The following is a 14,225-nucleotide window of genomic DNA, read 5'->3' as shown; positions in this document are numbered from 1 at the left end:
AACAAAAAATTCAAGGTGGCATATTGTACAGAACATTATTTTGAGCAACTTTTGTTCTACATTGCTTTTCAAAATGTTTCTCCTTTTTCCGATATAAATGATCAACGTTTTGGACTTCTGGCCCCTTGAAACCCCTAATTACGTAAAATATGACTTAGCTAGGGTACTGAATAGATAAACAGTTGTACAATGAACATTTTTGCTTCTATGATTAATAACAAATTATTTTTCAGTAAAAGGTTATTGTAAGAAGACTTTAGAGCCCTTTTGGCCCCTAATTTGAGGGGCCAGCCCCTTTTTCTTGATATCACATTAAAGGTCTTGCAAAAATAAACATCTTTTGCATTACATTATTTAACAAAATATGTATAGATCAATAGATATTTCAGAAAATGTTCAGAAATTTCGTGGAAAAATTTGGTGCTTATTTTCAGGTTCAGGCGAGCTTCAAAGCCTTGCACAATTTTCATAAGTGAAGGCAATAGGGTACAGCTACATACATTTATCTACAATCCCTGAAAATTTCAAGTTTCTATCTGAATTAGCTTCGGAGGAGATGCGTGGACAAAATGACCCTTAAACATTTACAAAATCGTCAATTTCTGAAAGTGGAAGTGACGTCATATGTTCAAATTGTAATAACCTCGAGTGTTTACAATACCAAACAAGTTCTGAAAATTTCGAGGAAATCGGTTGAATAGTTTTTGAGATATAAGCCACAAAAAAAGTCAGAGGAAGAATAATAATAATGAAAAAGAATCCGAAGAAAAACAAAAGGGTCTTCCTTTGGAAACGGAAGACCCTAATAAAAAAAAGAAACCGTAGAATAACAAGAGGGTCTTCCGTTGGAATCGGAAGACCCTAAAAAGAAACATTACAATCACTATAAGGTCTTCCGTTGGAAACGGAAGACCTTAATTACCAAACGCGATACTAGCTTTGCATTTTTTGTATTCTATTTTGATACATCAGGTCCATAAAGCGTACTTACTTACAAAAATGTGCGCAAAATTATTGATGAGATATGGCTTAAATAAATATTTATACTCTATTTTGTATGTTCAGTTCTAATTTTCCCAAAATTGGTAATATTTTTAGGAATAACGGACGTCTGGCAAATTTCATAATTGTCATTAATTTTCGCAAGGGGGTACACCCGTCTGAGAGGTGATAACAAACAAACTAGCATGTAAACATACATATTTTCTTTTGTATATGTATTGCTAGAATGTATATTTATCATTTAAAGCTAAGCTTTTAATGATTGAGCCCATTTAGTGCGGAGTATAGGACTACCTTAAGGTCAAGTCAGCGCACTGCCGCCAGAAATCTGTGTCACTCGTGCCTGATTAGGTGCCAGAATCCTCGAGGAAACACCCCCCCCCCCCCCCCCCCCCCCGAGGAATCCGGGCTCACCTAATCAGCACATGTGCTTGTTTGGGCACAGTGCGTCCAGTTTAGATCCCTACATTCCGAGGTGAATACAATTAGTTGTATATCGATCCCGATCAATAAATTCAGTATTTGTAAATTGTTTAGACTTTGTATTATTTATTCATCACCTCTCTTAGGTTATTTTATTTAAAACGTGATAAAATGAAAGATAAAAATCGAGTTTAACGTCTGAAGCATTTGTACATGTATGCAGAAATGGATCCATCAACTCATTAACTGACGTTATATGCTGGTTTTGAATTCTAGTAATTCAATTTAGACTTATGTTTGACTTATAAAAGATGGCTTATTCAATGTGAAAGTGTCTAATCTATCTTACAATTATGGAACTATGAATTTATAAATTAAATTGAATTTCGTAGTTTTTCCCGAATATTTTCTTTATGTTTAATCATACACGTTTCATACATTATGATATGCGTCGTATTCAAACATGATTTTTAAAATCAGTCAAGTGGTTGTAGTTCATACAAATAAACTAGTGAGGACAACGCATGGTCATTTAAATATAAAGGTTGATAAATTATAGTAGGCTGTATAAAACTAGACATAACATATTCGACTATTATACTTTCATGTTAAATACTGAAATCTGACTGGTTTATACGAAGTTGATAATCCGTTATATTACCATAAGCGTTAGCAACACACTTGGCAACGGGTAACACAACGAATTAATACATATGCGTAAATTATGCGCGTACGGTTCGCCGTAGAATTCACCTCATTTATATGAAAAAGCAGTAATAATTTCTCTAAAAATAAGACATTGAGTATAATAAAATCAATAGTGCCTGTTTGGGAACCATTGTCAACCGACGCAAAGCGGAGGCTGACAATGGTTTTTTCGGGGTGTCAATTTCAACTGTTATCCTCCCAAACAGGCACTACTTATATACTATAAATACAGGAATGAATATTTGATGAAATAATTTATGTGTCTGGTAACAAAACACATGTACATGAAAAAAATGTGGACTAAACCCGGACTTGAACCAGGAACTTCCGATTAACCGTCGAAGTTCTTTATAATCCTTGAGACCAATCTCACGTCGCGCCAGCGCATACTCACATTCCCCGGGGGGCAGCGCCGCCTCTTGTGGAAAGGAGAACACTTGACGTTCCTGAGGAGAATCGAACACAGATCTCTCCGAATTCTCTCCGGTCGCTCTTTTTTTTTTATCTTTTGTCCGGACGCTCTACCCATTGAGCTATTTAGTTCGATGATTAACTGGCTGAATTATTCTCGACAGTTTCTTGTGCATGAATAGTCTTCACTTATAAAAACGACGCAACACAAAAGACCGAGGTACATATGTACCCTGTCGTTTGTGTCATGTCTTGGCTTTTATATGAGGAGTATGCACTTAAAGGTTTATAGTAATTGACAAGAAAACCAAAAAAAAAAAATGATACCCCTACCCTTCAATTATTTGTGACAATTTTTTATTTTGCTCGTTTCGTTTTACATTCACCCTTAGAAAACTTGGTTGGCCATTCTCTCACGCCACTACATGCCCGGGTTCTACAACCCAAACTTGTTTCAAACACTATTGCCGACGAAACATTCTCAATTCACAATAATCAAGTGATTATAAATGCTATTTGTTCAAACGAATACAGACTTCTGTACATATGTACATATATATAAGTTTTATCGAAAACTGTAGCAAATTGTTGCGGGTGGAAGCCCCCGTGGCTGAATTCATATCTTACAAACATATACGAACCGCTTAACACTCATTTAAGCGTTGAATGCTTATTATTGGATGTCGTCGGTCGTATGACACACCAAGCGTTGCAGACAAATTGAATACCGCGCGTTAGCGCGCTATGATAATATATTTGTCTGCACCGCCTGGTGTGTCATAGGACCGACGACACCCAAAAGTAAGCATTCAATGCTTATATTTATATTTTCATACCGATTTCTATTTGTATGAAATATGTATCGCTGCTAAAAAGCTATTTTTTACGCTCTTAGTCAGGGATATGAAACATACATGGAGCAGCCATATTAATAACATGTTATTTAATTGATAGCTTCCGCGACAAAAATTACAGTGCCAGAAACTTTGTGGAAAACAATCTTTTTTATTAAGGAGTAGTATAAATCAATGATTGTTTTTCAAAAGCACATATCAAATTGGTTTGTGAGATTCAAAGTTTCATTTAATCTTACAAAAAAAAAATATATTTAAAACACGTAGAGACTTTTATATTTGTGCTCATGGCGCATGAATTAGCATGCAAAGTGCATTCATAGAAATTTGAACGTCGTAGATTTCTAATGCAGACATAAGGGGAAATATACACTGAATTTTAATATATAAAAAAGTGACATCAAAGTTAAAACCATGACCCTTTTGGAGATTTTGAATGCATGTATACATATCGTATTCTATACTCTCTCTATGATAATGGACACCTGGGAGTAAATGTAGACGTACATGTTCATCACCATACAGCCATGTAGGAACATGTTTGCCGATATGCATGTATGGTGTTTCTCAATGCATGTCACAATAATCGACAGCCGCTTACAAACGTCTCCACCTCCCAGCATATTCAATAAATAATTACACCAGTTAGCACCACATTAGTCTTATATAACATCGGCTTGTGCAGAGACTCTGCCTATTCCAGAATTTCCTCTCCCCATCTGTGAGAACCACTGCCATCAGGTTACGTTTGCAGAACTCTTAACATACATGTACTTGTGGTGCGTGTTTGAAGGTTAAAAAGGCGGTGAGAAATTTTGTGTGATCACGTGATTCAGTTTTTAAAGATTTGTTCATCGAGAAGCTCGCATGGAATTGTTCTATGACTATATCGTGTAAGGGTTAGACTGTATGTCTGCCTCAAACGGTTGTCTCCACGATATATCAGAGAGAAAGCAATGTCTTTTGTGGGGCTGTACAGGTTGATGAAGTACCTGTTGGTGTGTCTGGTCGGAAGGACCCTCATATTGGTTTACCTCAAATCGGTCCCCGTACACGTAGAGAAGCCAGATTGCGAGAAAACAAGAGTCGTCGTAAAGTGCATAGAGGACCCAAGCGACGTCATGACTGACGGGTTGGAATCTGTCCAGACGATTGTACCGCCAAATGACCGCTCAGGTGTCCCCGCACTGTGTCATGACAGAATACACCCAATCAAAACGGAAAACCAACATCTCTCTAAAGTCGAACAAATCAAAAATGACTTGTGCATAAAAAATTACAGAGAAGAAATAAAGAAAGGTTGGAAGCAATTTCAATACAGCAATCGAGAACCTAAACATCATAATCACCATAAATATCTGACGTCAGAGAGTGTCGTCATCGAGGTGGGCGGGAACAGAGGTGATGACGCAAGCGCACTGATAGAAGTGTATCGTCCTTATATGTATATCGTTCTTGAACCAATGAAATTAGTTTTCTTGAAATTGAAGGAGCGATTCATTGGGACTAAGAACGTAATACAGTACAATTTTGGCCTTGGTGCATTAAATGGGATATTTTATGTGAATATTGAAGGTGAGGAAGGGGAATTCACGTCTCTGTACAGAAGCTCGTCAGTCAAAGGCACATGCTCTCTAAGGATAGTCAACGCCACCTCATTTTTCCTTCTGCTTGGGGTGGGTTGCTATGAGGTAGAACTTCTTATCTTAAGTTGCGGAGGTTGCGAGTTTGCGTCATAGAGTCACTTTTGGCCAGCAACCTTATCAATTTTTTCCGTCATGTACACTTTGTAAGCCATTCTTCATTAGAATTGGTGCCTGACTCTGTAGAGCGGTACTGTAGAATTCAGCAGATGTTGCTCCGCACCCACCGACCGACTTACCAGTTCCGGTTTGTCACAGAAACTTGGCAGCGGAAGGATATCATATTGAAATAGTCATTGTCTCAATGTTTATTCCGGTTCTTGAATTTTCGATGTGCAATATTTTATCTTTCTGATTATTTTTTTATTGTAATTTTTTGTAGTTTCATCATAAACCATGTTTATTTTACAAAGAACATTAAGTCTTTGACTGTGACTTATTGCACTAACAGTACATTTGTTTAATTCGGTTTGAACTGCTTTTCTGAACATTTTTTATTCCCGAGATACTTACCGGTATTATATACATACCTCTATTTTGGATCTAACTCGTGTAATTACATGCATTTGTAATGTCAAGTAAATATATATGTATATATGATTTTTAATACCGTATAACGTATACCATTTGATGACATCATGACCTGCAAGAAATGCTTGTCTTTTAAAAACGTTTCTGCTCTTCAGATTTAAAAACGAGAATTCAAATGTAAGCCTTATTGAGAGACACTATACGTCTCTTCTGTACCTAGTTAATAGCCATAGACATGTAACTAGTCGAAGTTTAAGAGTTTGGTTAATAGCCATAGACCTATATTTACATTCTACTGTGTTTTCCCATTAAATTCCGTGATGTTTAAATGCCTCTAAATGCAACACCTATTCACTGCGTATGAATTAACGAGTAATTTACATAAGTAGTTCTCAAACAGAGATTTCTATGTTATCAGTTAAAAAATGTATTTCATGAATGTTGTCAAAACACCATGTTTTATAATTATTCAACAAAAAAGTTGACTTTATTGTTAAAAGCAACATTTCAAGAGTTATTTATCATGGATTATATTTTCATGCTCGTCGATTTCATCTCAACAGTCTATGTGAAAACCAGTTTAAACCAGTTTTACAAAACAGCTGTTCTTGCTGTTACTTATTCACTCCCTCCGTGATCTGCACTTTATATCGATTTATTTAATTAAACAATTGATTTCTTCAGTAAGGGAATGTAAATATAAGCATTGAATGATTTATTTTTGACGTCGTCGTGTCAATAACTTCCGTCAGGTGAGCAGACAAATTATCATAACGCGATAACGCGCGTTATTCAATTTGTCTGCTCACCTGACGGCAGTTATTGACACGACGACGTCAAAAATAAATCATTCAATGCTATAGGACACAGACCACAATTATTTTTCCCTCTTATTCCTTTATAAAACAAAAATTCATATAAAAAATTCCGACGGCTCAAATCTATTCAAATTTGGCATAATGACACACAAACATTAGTCCAACAAAATTTCCAAAGGACAGGAAAATCAATCGAAAGGGGGCTGAGATATGGCCGCTACAATAACCCCTACCCTGCAATACCCACTTTCACTTCGGAATATTTGTAAACATTGGCCTCTTTACACCCTTCCTATTGCGCCTTTAAAGATCGATTTTCCCAATTATTTTTAGCTAGTGTTTTTTTTCAAAACTTCTTCTTTCAATCCATGTCCTAAAAGGCGCCAAATTCGCCCATTTAGCACCCCTGGGAATTTTTGGAAAAAAAATACATTTTTAGAATAGAACTACTTGACTGATCAATGAGCACGGGGTAAAAATAGTGGTATGTGACCTAATAATTTCACATACCTTTATTGATTTTGATGAAACTTGGTAGGTTGGCACCTGTGGGTATTTCCAATGTCTCCTAGAAGTTTCGGTGAAATCCTTCTCCTTACGTTAGAGTTATGGGCCCCTGAAAAAAGGTACAGGAATAGCTGAAATTGCATGCCAACACCAGCATCTCACACAAAATTCAATTCACTAAAGTACTCACAATGACCTTATTTTATAATCAATTTCCTTGAAACTTTAATATGTCATATTTCAACGTATTGCCCAAAGACATCTGACATTTTTTCTCATCAAGATTAATATTATGCAATTTTAATAATTTTTTGAAATTATACCCCAAATAAGGCTATAAATCCCCAGAAAAGCCCAAAAATAAAATATGTAGACACAGATTTTTCAGTAGGAAAAAATATGTAAAATTTCTACATATAATATACTATAGAAATCAGACATGCTAGTAAATAAACAGCAAGTAATCCCTTTGTTGTAAGCAGATAATCAAACATGGCCACTGCAACCAACTTGAGGAAGTGGCACTTACAGGTCAAAATGGATTAGCTCTGGGTACAGTTTAGATGACATGGATAGATATAAAATGCCATTTGAAGTACTGTCAAACATACAAGACTATAAATATGATAGAAATAAAGGAATCCATCACACCATCTTTGATACAGCAAGCAGAAAGTACTTAGAGAAGTTATCAAAATGTTTCAGAAAAACCAAAGGCCATGGAACAAAGGGAGGGAACTCCGCCAAAGAAAGCCGCCCAGCAGGAGGTTTTTTCGGCAAGGTAATACTAACAGATCCAAGGCTTCATCAGAGGACCAAGAGACAACTCGTAAACGCTCCTTTGTCCGGCTATCCGCTGGGGACCATGCCCTGGTAACATGACCAAGTTTAGACTGCCAATCCTACATAACTCCCGACTGTGATGGGGAGAGTGGATCCTCGTGTATTCTTTGGCCACGGTAAGAAAGCTGCAGATACCTACAAAATGCCAACAGCAATGAATATGAAGGGGGACAACGTGTAGTGAGTGAGGAGAAAATGATAGATATGATGACGAGCACAGCCCATATTCATCAGACTACTTCAAGCACCTGCCCCATGCCAAATTTTGCTGTACTCGAGGGAAGAAAGCTAGGCATCTCTTGGAAGTACAAGATAAAATGCGCAAATTGTCCGTTTACCTCTCCGACATTCAACCTGTATCATGAGATTCATCAAGAGGGACCAGGCCGTAATCCATCAGCAACCAACATCGCTCTCGCATATGCCATTCAAGACACTGCCATCGGGGCCGAAAAGATAATTGAACTCCTCACCTGTTTGGACATACCTGCTCCCAGCAAATCATTCATGCAGACACTCCTGTGCAAAACAAGCAGAAAAATGACAGAACTTAACAAACTGGACATGAATGACAAGATACAAAAAGTCAAAGAGGTTAACGTTACTCGAGGACACCCTGAAAATATCATCAACATTTCAACAGATGCAAGGTACAACAGCAGCGTCATGTTTAGTCGGAAGACCCCCGGCCAGAATGCCAGTCAAGCCTTTTCTCTGGCAGTAGAAACAAATACAGATAGAAAGTACATACTTGCCTGTGCTGTACAGAACAAACTCTGCTGGACTGGTGCATGGCTGCGCGGCAAAGGCATGGAGGTGGACTGTCCTGGCGGTCATGCGGAATGTACTGCAAACCTGTCTCCGGCTGCTCCGTTCTCGGAATACGAGATGGGAAAGGATATCGGCACTCAGCTCGGCCTGCAAGATGTTCTAGTCCGGTATGTTACCACAGACGGCGATGCCCAAGGTGCTAAAGGAGTGGACGATGCCATGCGGGCTCTTCATCCCTTGTGGAGAGTAGAGCGCCTAGCAGACCATGTCCATCTTGGGCAATCACAGTTCCGTGCCAGCAACCAAGCAGTATACAGCGATGAAATGTTCCATTCTAAGACAAACGAAGAAAAGAAAGAGTTACAAAGGGTGTTTACCAATGACTTAAAATCCAGATGTTCCATGATAGTGAAAAAGCTATTCACCAAGTATGACAGAGACCTGGAGAAAATGAGCAGTTTCTTACCCAAAGTCCTGGAGGCAACTGTTGCATGTTATGACGAAGACTGTTCTATGTGTGCCGCCTATTCCTTGGTCTGTGAGGGGGGAGTGGTCTCCAACTGGTGGAACTTTAGCCGCAACTTGGCCATCTATAGGATCACCGCCCTGCAAATGAATGACAACGACCTAAGAATTGTGACAGAAGTTCTGAAAATGAAGTTGAGCGTGGAGGCTATCTCTGCCATGAAACTTCTGACTGACACCAATGCCAACGAGTCCTACCATAGATCTGCAAGTGCTAACATGCCCAAGAATGTGAAATTCTCAAGAACAATGGAAGGCCGTCTGCACTCCATGATTCACAGGAGGAATAACTTACCAGGAACCTCAACCAGACTCAAGTGTGAATCTGCCGGTGTCCAATACTCAGACTCCGGCAAGCGACGACTAGCCAGGATTGACCAGCAGTTCCTCTACAGACAAGAATACCATAAAAAGGAAAAGATTAAGACCAGAAGAAACAAACAGCAGGGTAGGAAAATGGAGGAACACCATCTATATCGACAGGAACATCGGACAAAGTCAGACTACCGGAAGGGACAATTGGATATGAACCTACCTGCAGCACGTGATCATCCCTACCACAGGAGAGGAGCATGCCAATATCATCTGAGGCCTCGCCCAGGATGTGACTGAATGACTTTATACCAATTTTATGAATGATACTGACTTTTACTAACCTTAAAGCTTAATTGAACTGAATCCATCATGTGCCATCAGGCATATACTAAAACCATTATTGTGAGGAGAAATGCATGACTCTCCAATGTTTAGCGGTGTAGCATTCTAATAAATATGATAAACTTACCTATATTCTTTGTTTTCTCAATTCATGTCAATAATGAGGTCAAATCTGCAAGGCAGGTACGGAAAGTGGCCCAGGCAGGTGCCCCTAGCTCGGCAGGTCTGTCGCTGGTTGTTAATACCATGTGGTTCCAGAGTGATGTGCTCCGGAACAACACACAGCTTGTTGTGGCACAAGTGTGATGCAACAATGGATGCATCCAACTCATGATAACCATGATGTAGCATGACACTAAGTCTATGTACATGCATGGTAACCCACTTGTTCTTTACTGGATGCTTGTAGCATACAACACCATATTTGTTGTTGCTGCTTCTAGCACCAGTCCAGATGCGACACTGACCGTTCAAACTAGGAGCAGAGCCCGAGCGCACTTTTTCTCTGTATTTTGTAAGAAATTCGTCCATAGCCACGAAATGAAAGTTGCAGACGACAAAAATAGTGCCGACGCATGGTTACATAGAAATACGACTTACCTCATTTGCATATGCGGGTCATACTAATCACCCAACAATAAAACCACCCCCCACCCCCAATTTTTCCTCTATTTTGGTGAAATTAAATTTTCATAATTGAACAAAAGACCCAATTTCTCCATAAATTACCTTAAACGATTGATATTTGTTAAGAAATGGGGGATAGAACCCTAAATAAGCAATTTCACTTTTGACCTGATAGGACACAGACCACAATTATTTTTCCCTCTTATTCCTTTATAAAACAAAAATTCATATAACTCAAATCTATTCAAATTTGGCATAATGACAGACAAACATTAGTCCAACAACATTTCCAAAGGACAGGAAAATCAATCGAGAGGGGGCTGAGATATGGCCCCTACAATAACCCCTACCCTGCAATACCCACTTTCACTTCGGAATATTTGTAAACATTGGCCTCTTTACACCCTTCCTATTGCGCCTTTAAAGATCGATTTTCCCAATTATTTTTAGCTAGTATTTTTTTTCAAACCGTCTTCTTTCAATCCATGCCCTAAAAGGCGCCAAATTCGCCCATTTAGCACCCCTGGGAATTTTGGAAAAAAACATACATTTTTAGAATAGAACTACTTCACTGATCAATGAGCACGGGGTAAAAATAGTGGTATGTGACCTATAGTAACCAGTGAACCGCCCACGCGTGCCTTATAATATGCTGGTAATATTTCACACATTATTACAGTGTCATCATCAAGTGTACATTGTCATCATAAACTGTACTTGAATTGTTATTCTTATGTATCATTAATTGGCGATTGCTGTATATTATCAACTATTTATCGGAGTATAAACCATCCTTCCAAGCCAAGGGTTTTGGATTGGCTCCTCTAATCACAACGGGAGAGCATTAGATCAGAAATCATTGACTCGTAACATTGTTTTAGAGAGAATATTCAGATACTGTCAAATATGTCCTTATTCGAATGATGTAAATATACTTCTATATTTGTATATAAAGCAAAGCTTTTACTATAGCAGCGAATCATGATATTTTGAAAGATACTGTCTCATAACTGCAGCGGTGTGTGCATACAAACTGAGTAACGCGCGTTATGAAAATTTGTATACACACATTGCTGCGGTTATAAGACTGTATCTTTCAAAAAATCATGATTTAATGCTTATATTTACATTTTTGAACTTCTTGCCTTGTCTGCAAATGTGATTTATACCTTTGAATTCCCATCTTATCCAAAGGGTAAGAGCCACTGTAACAGTCACAAGCATGAACTTTGATTTTCGCTTGTGACGTTGCTGTTTACAACGCGCGGCTATGTTAAGGCTGTCCGAAGCTAAATATATATCGAAAAATGATACTATTTTAATTATCGAAAAATGCTTTAACCAAGTGAGTTTCTTTAAACTTTTATTACATAAGTTAACAGTGGCATCCAACACTACATTTGATGTATTTTTGTGACGTCATATATTTTTCTTAAGCACGTGACGGGTGCATTCCAACACGGTAAATAATCTATAAAAATCGCATCGGCACAAGTGAATAATGACATTAAATCAAAAATATTTTTTGAATTTAATTAATTTATTTTCGACCTATAAAAGATGGTTTATTCAATATGAAAGTATTTAATTTGTATTACAATAAAGCGAAAATAAATTAGAAAATTAATTTGAATTTCCTAGTTTTTTTTTCCCGAAAACCTTCTTCATGTTTTATAATACACGTATCAAACATGGGAGTCATATTCAAGCATGATTTTTAAAATCGGTCAAGTGGTCGTAGTTCATGCAGATAGAGTAATGAGGACAACGCATGATGATTAAAAATAAAGGTTAACGAATTATAGTAGGCTGTATAAAAGTCTATAAAGTAAAAATACAGGAATGAATATTTAATGAAACAATTTATGTCTCTGGTAACAAAATAGATGAATTGAAAAAAAAATGTGGACTAAACCTGGATTTGAACCAGGACCTTCCGATTAACCGTCGAAGTTCTTTACATTCCTGGAGACCATTCTCACGTCGCGCCTGGACGCATACTCACATTCCCGGGGGGCAGCGCCGCCTCTTGTGGAAAGGAGAACACTTGACGTTCCTGAGGAGAATCGAACCCAGATCCCTCCGAATTCTGTCCGGACGCTCTACCCATTGAGCTATTTAGTCCAATGAATAACTGGCTGAATTATTCTCGACAGTTTCTTGTGCATGGAAAGTCTTCACCTACAGAAACGACGCAACACAAAAGACCGTGGTACGTATGTACCGTGTCGTTTGTGTCATGACTTGGCTTTGAGGAGTATGCGCATAAAGGTTCATAGTAATTGGCAGAAAGCAAGAGAACCAAAGAAATTGATACTCTACCCCTTCAATTAATTGTGACAATTTTTGATTTTGGTAGTTTTATATTCACCCTTAGGAAACTTTGTTGGCCATTCTCTCACGCCACTACATGCCGGGATTCTACAAATTGTTGGACCGTGGTTTATGAGGAAATCCATGCGCTTTTTAAAAAAAAAGAATGTTACGTAAAATATGTATAAGATGCTCATTGGTTGAGTCGGACAATTTTATAGTAGAAATATCCTGTGATAAATTCTTATGATATTTACCAAAGCCCAATTTCTTGCTGTAATCAGCTAGATTTGCATAGATACGCGGATGAATCAGAATTGTTGAATGTCTTTCCCAACTTCAAAAACCCTTTTCTTCAACCCAAACTTCTCTACTATAACCGACAAAGTATTCAATTCACATCAATCAAGTGACTATAAATGCTAATTGTCCAAACGAGTACAGACTTCGAACGCGCGTTATGTATTTTTTCTGCAACGTCGCCACCTTTATATCCCACATAAATCATCAAAGAAAGCATTTTATTGTTCAAAAAATAAAACAACGCTTTTACAGAGCTATATAGTAAGTTCAGTTTCTGCAAATATATCGGTGTTGACGATTCTGGTATTATATAAAGGATGACTGAGTCAAAAACATCCACCCATTGTAAATTTGGGCTTCTAAAGAACTTGATCGAGCAGATGCATTTATTGTCGACGAACTCTCTGTGAACGAGTTTACAGATTTTAAAGAGGTTCGTTTCTCTGGTTTTGAGTAGCCATTTTGGATCACCTCTAGTTTGGAAATTTGGCATAATATACTGTAGATTCCTTATTTTACGCGAGTACTTAATTCCGCGATTCAACGGTTTTCCATCAAATCGCGAGAACATAAAATCGCGAATGCCGAAATTTTATCACAGTTTCATGTAGTTTACATATGTCTGAAAATTAAAATCGAGATTTTAAAATTCGCGAGACGGACTTCTCGCGATTTTACGCGGATATTAATTCCTCGCGTTTAATTAGGAATTTACAGTATTTTACAATGCCAAATACACTATATTTAATAAAATAGTTAAGGAAAAAATACATATTTACAGAGTTAAACAAGAGACTTTTTTTTTTTTGGGGGGGGGGGGGGGGGGGGGGAGAGGTCTTTAAGAAGAAGATGAACATTTTTCATAGCTCATTTTTTTTAGAGTACTGTATCTTTAGCTTCGTTATTTTTAGTGCAGATCAAATTTCCAGATAATTTGTACAGTGTGATATCTTCATGTTGTTTCGAAAAACATCTTTTTAGCAATTTTTCAATATTTCTATCGACATATATTAGCATATTTAACATATATTTCATGCAAATCAAGAAATCCATGAATTCCAAGGTTTGTCTAACAATTAGCTTATTTCATGCCAGATCTAATTTGACATCATGGACCCATACTTTTGGTTTTATTTTATGAATTTATCCCATCTTTCTGAGAAAAATTTTGAGACTTTAAGATACTCAGTAATGTCATTGCAAATTGAATCGTTAATGGCTAAAAATTGAATTTTATCAGTGCAAAAAGGTTAAAATATCAATTAGGTGAATTTTTTTCTGACTTTTTC

Source organism: Magallana gigas, chromosome 5, assembly GCF_963853765.1.
Source record: "Magallana gigas chromosome 5, xbMagGiga1.1, whole genome shotgun sequence".
Classification (NCBI taxonomy): Eukaryota; Metazoa; Mollusca; class Bivalvia; order Ostreida; family Ostreidae; genus Magallana; species Magallana gigas.
Note: the sequence above shows the minus strand (reverse complement) of the source record.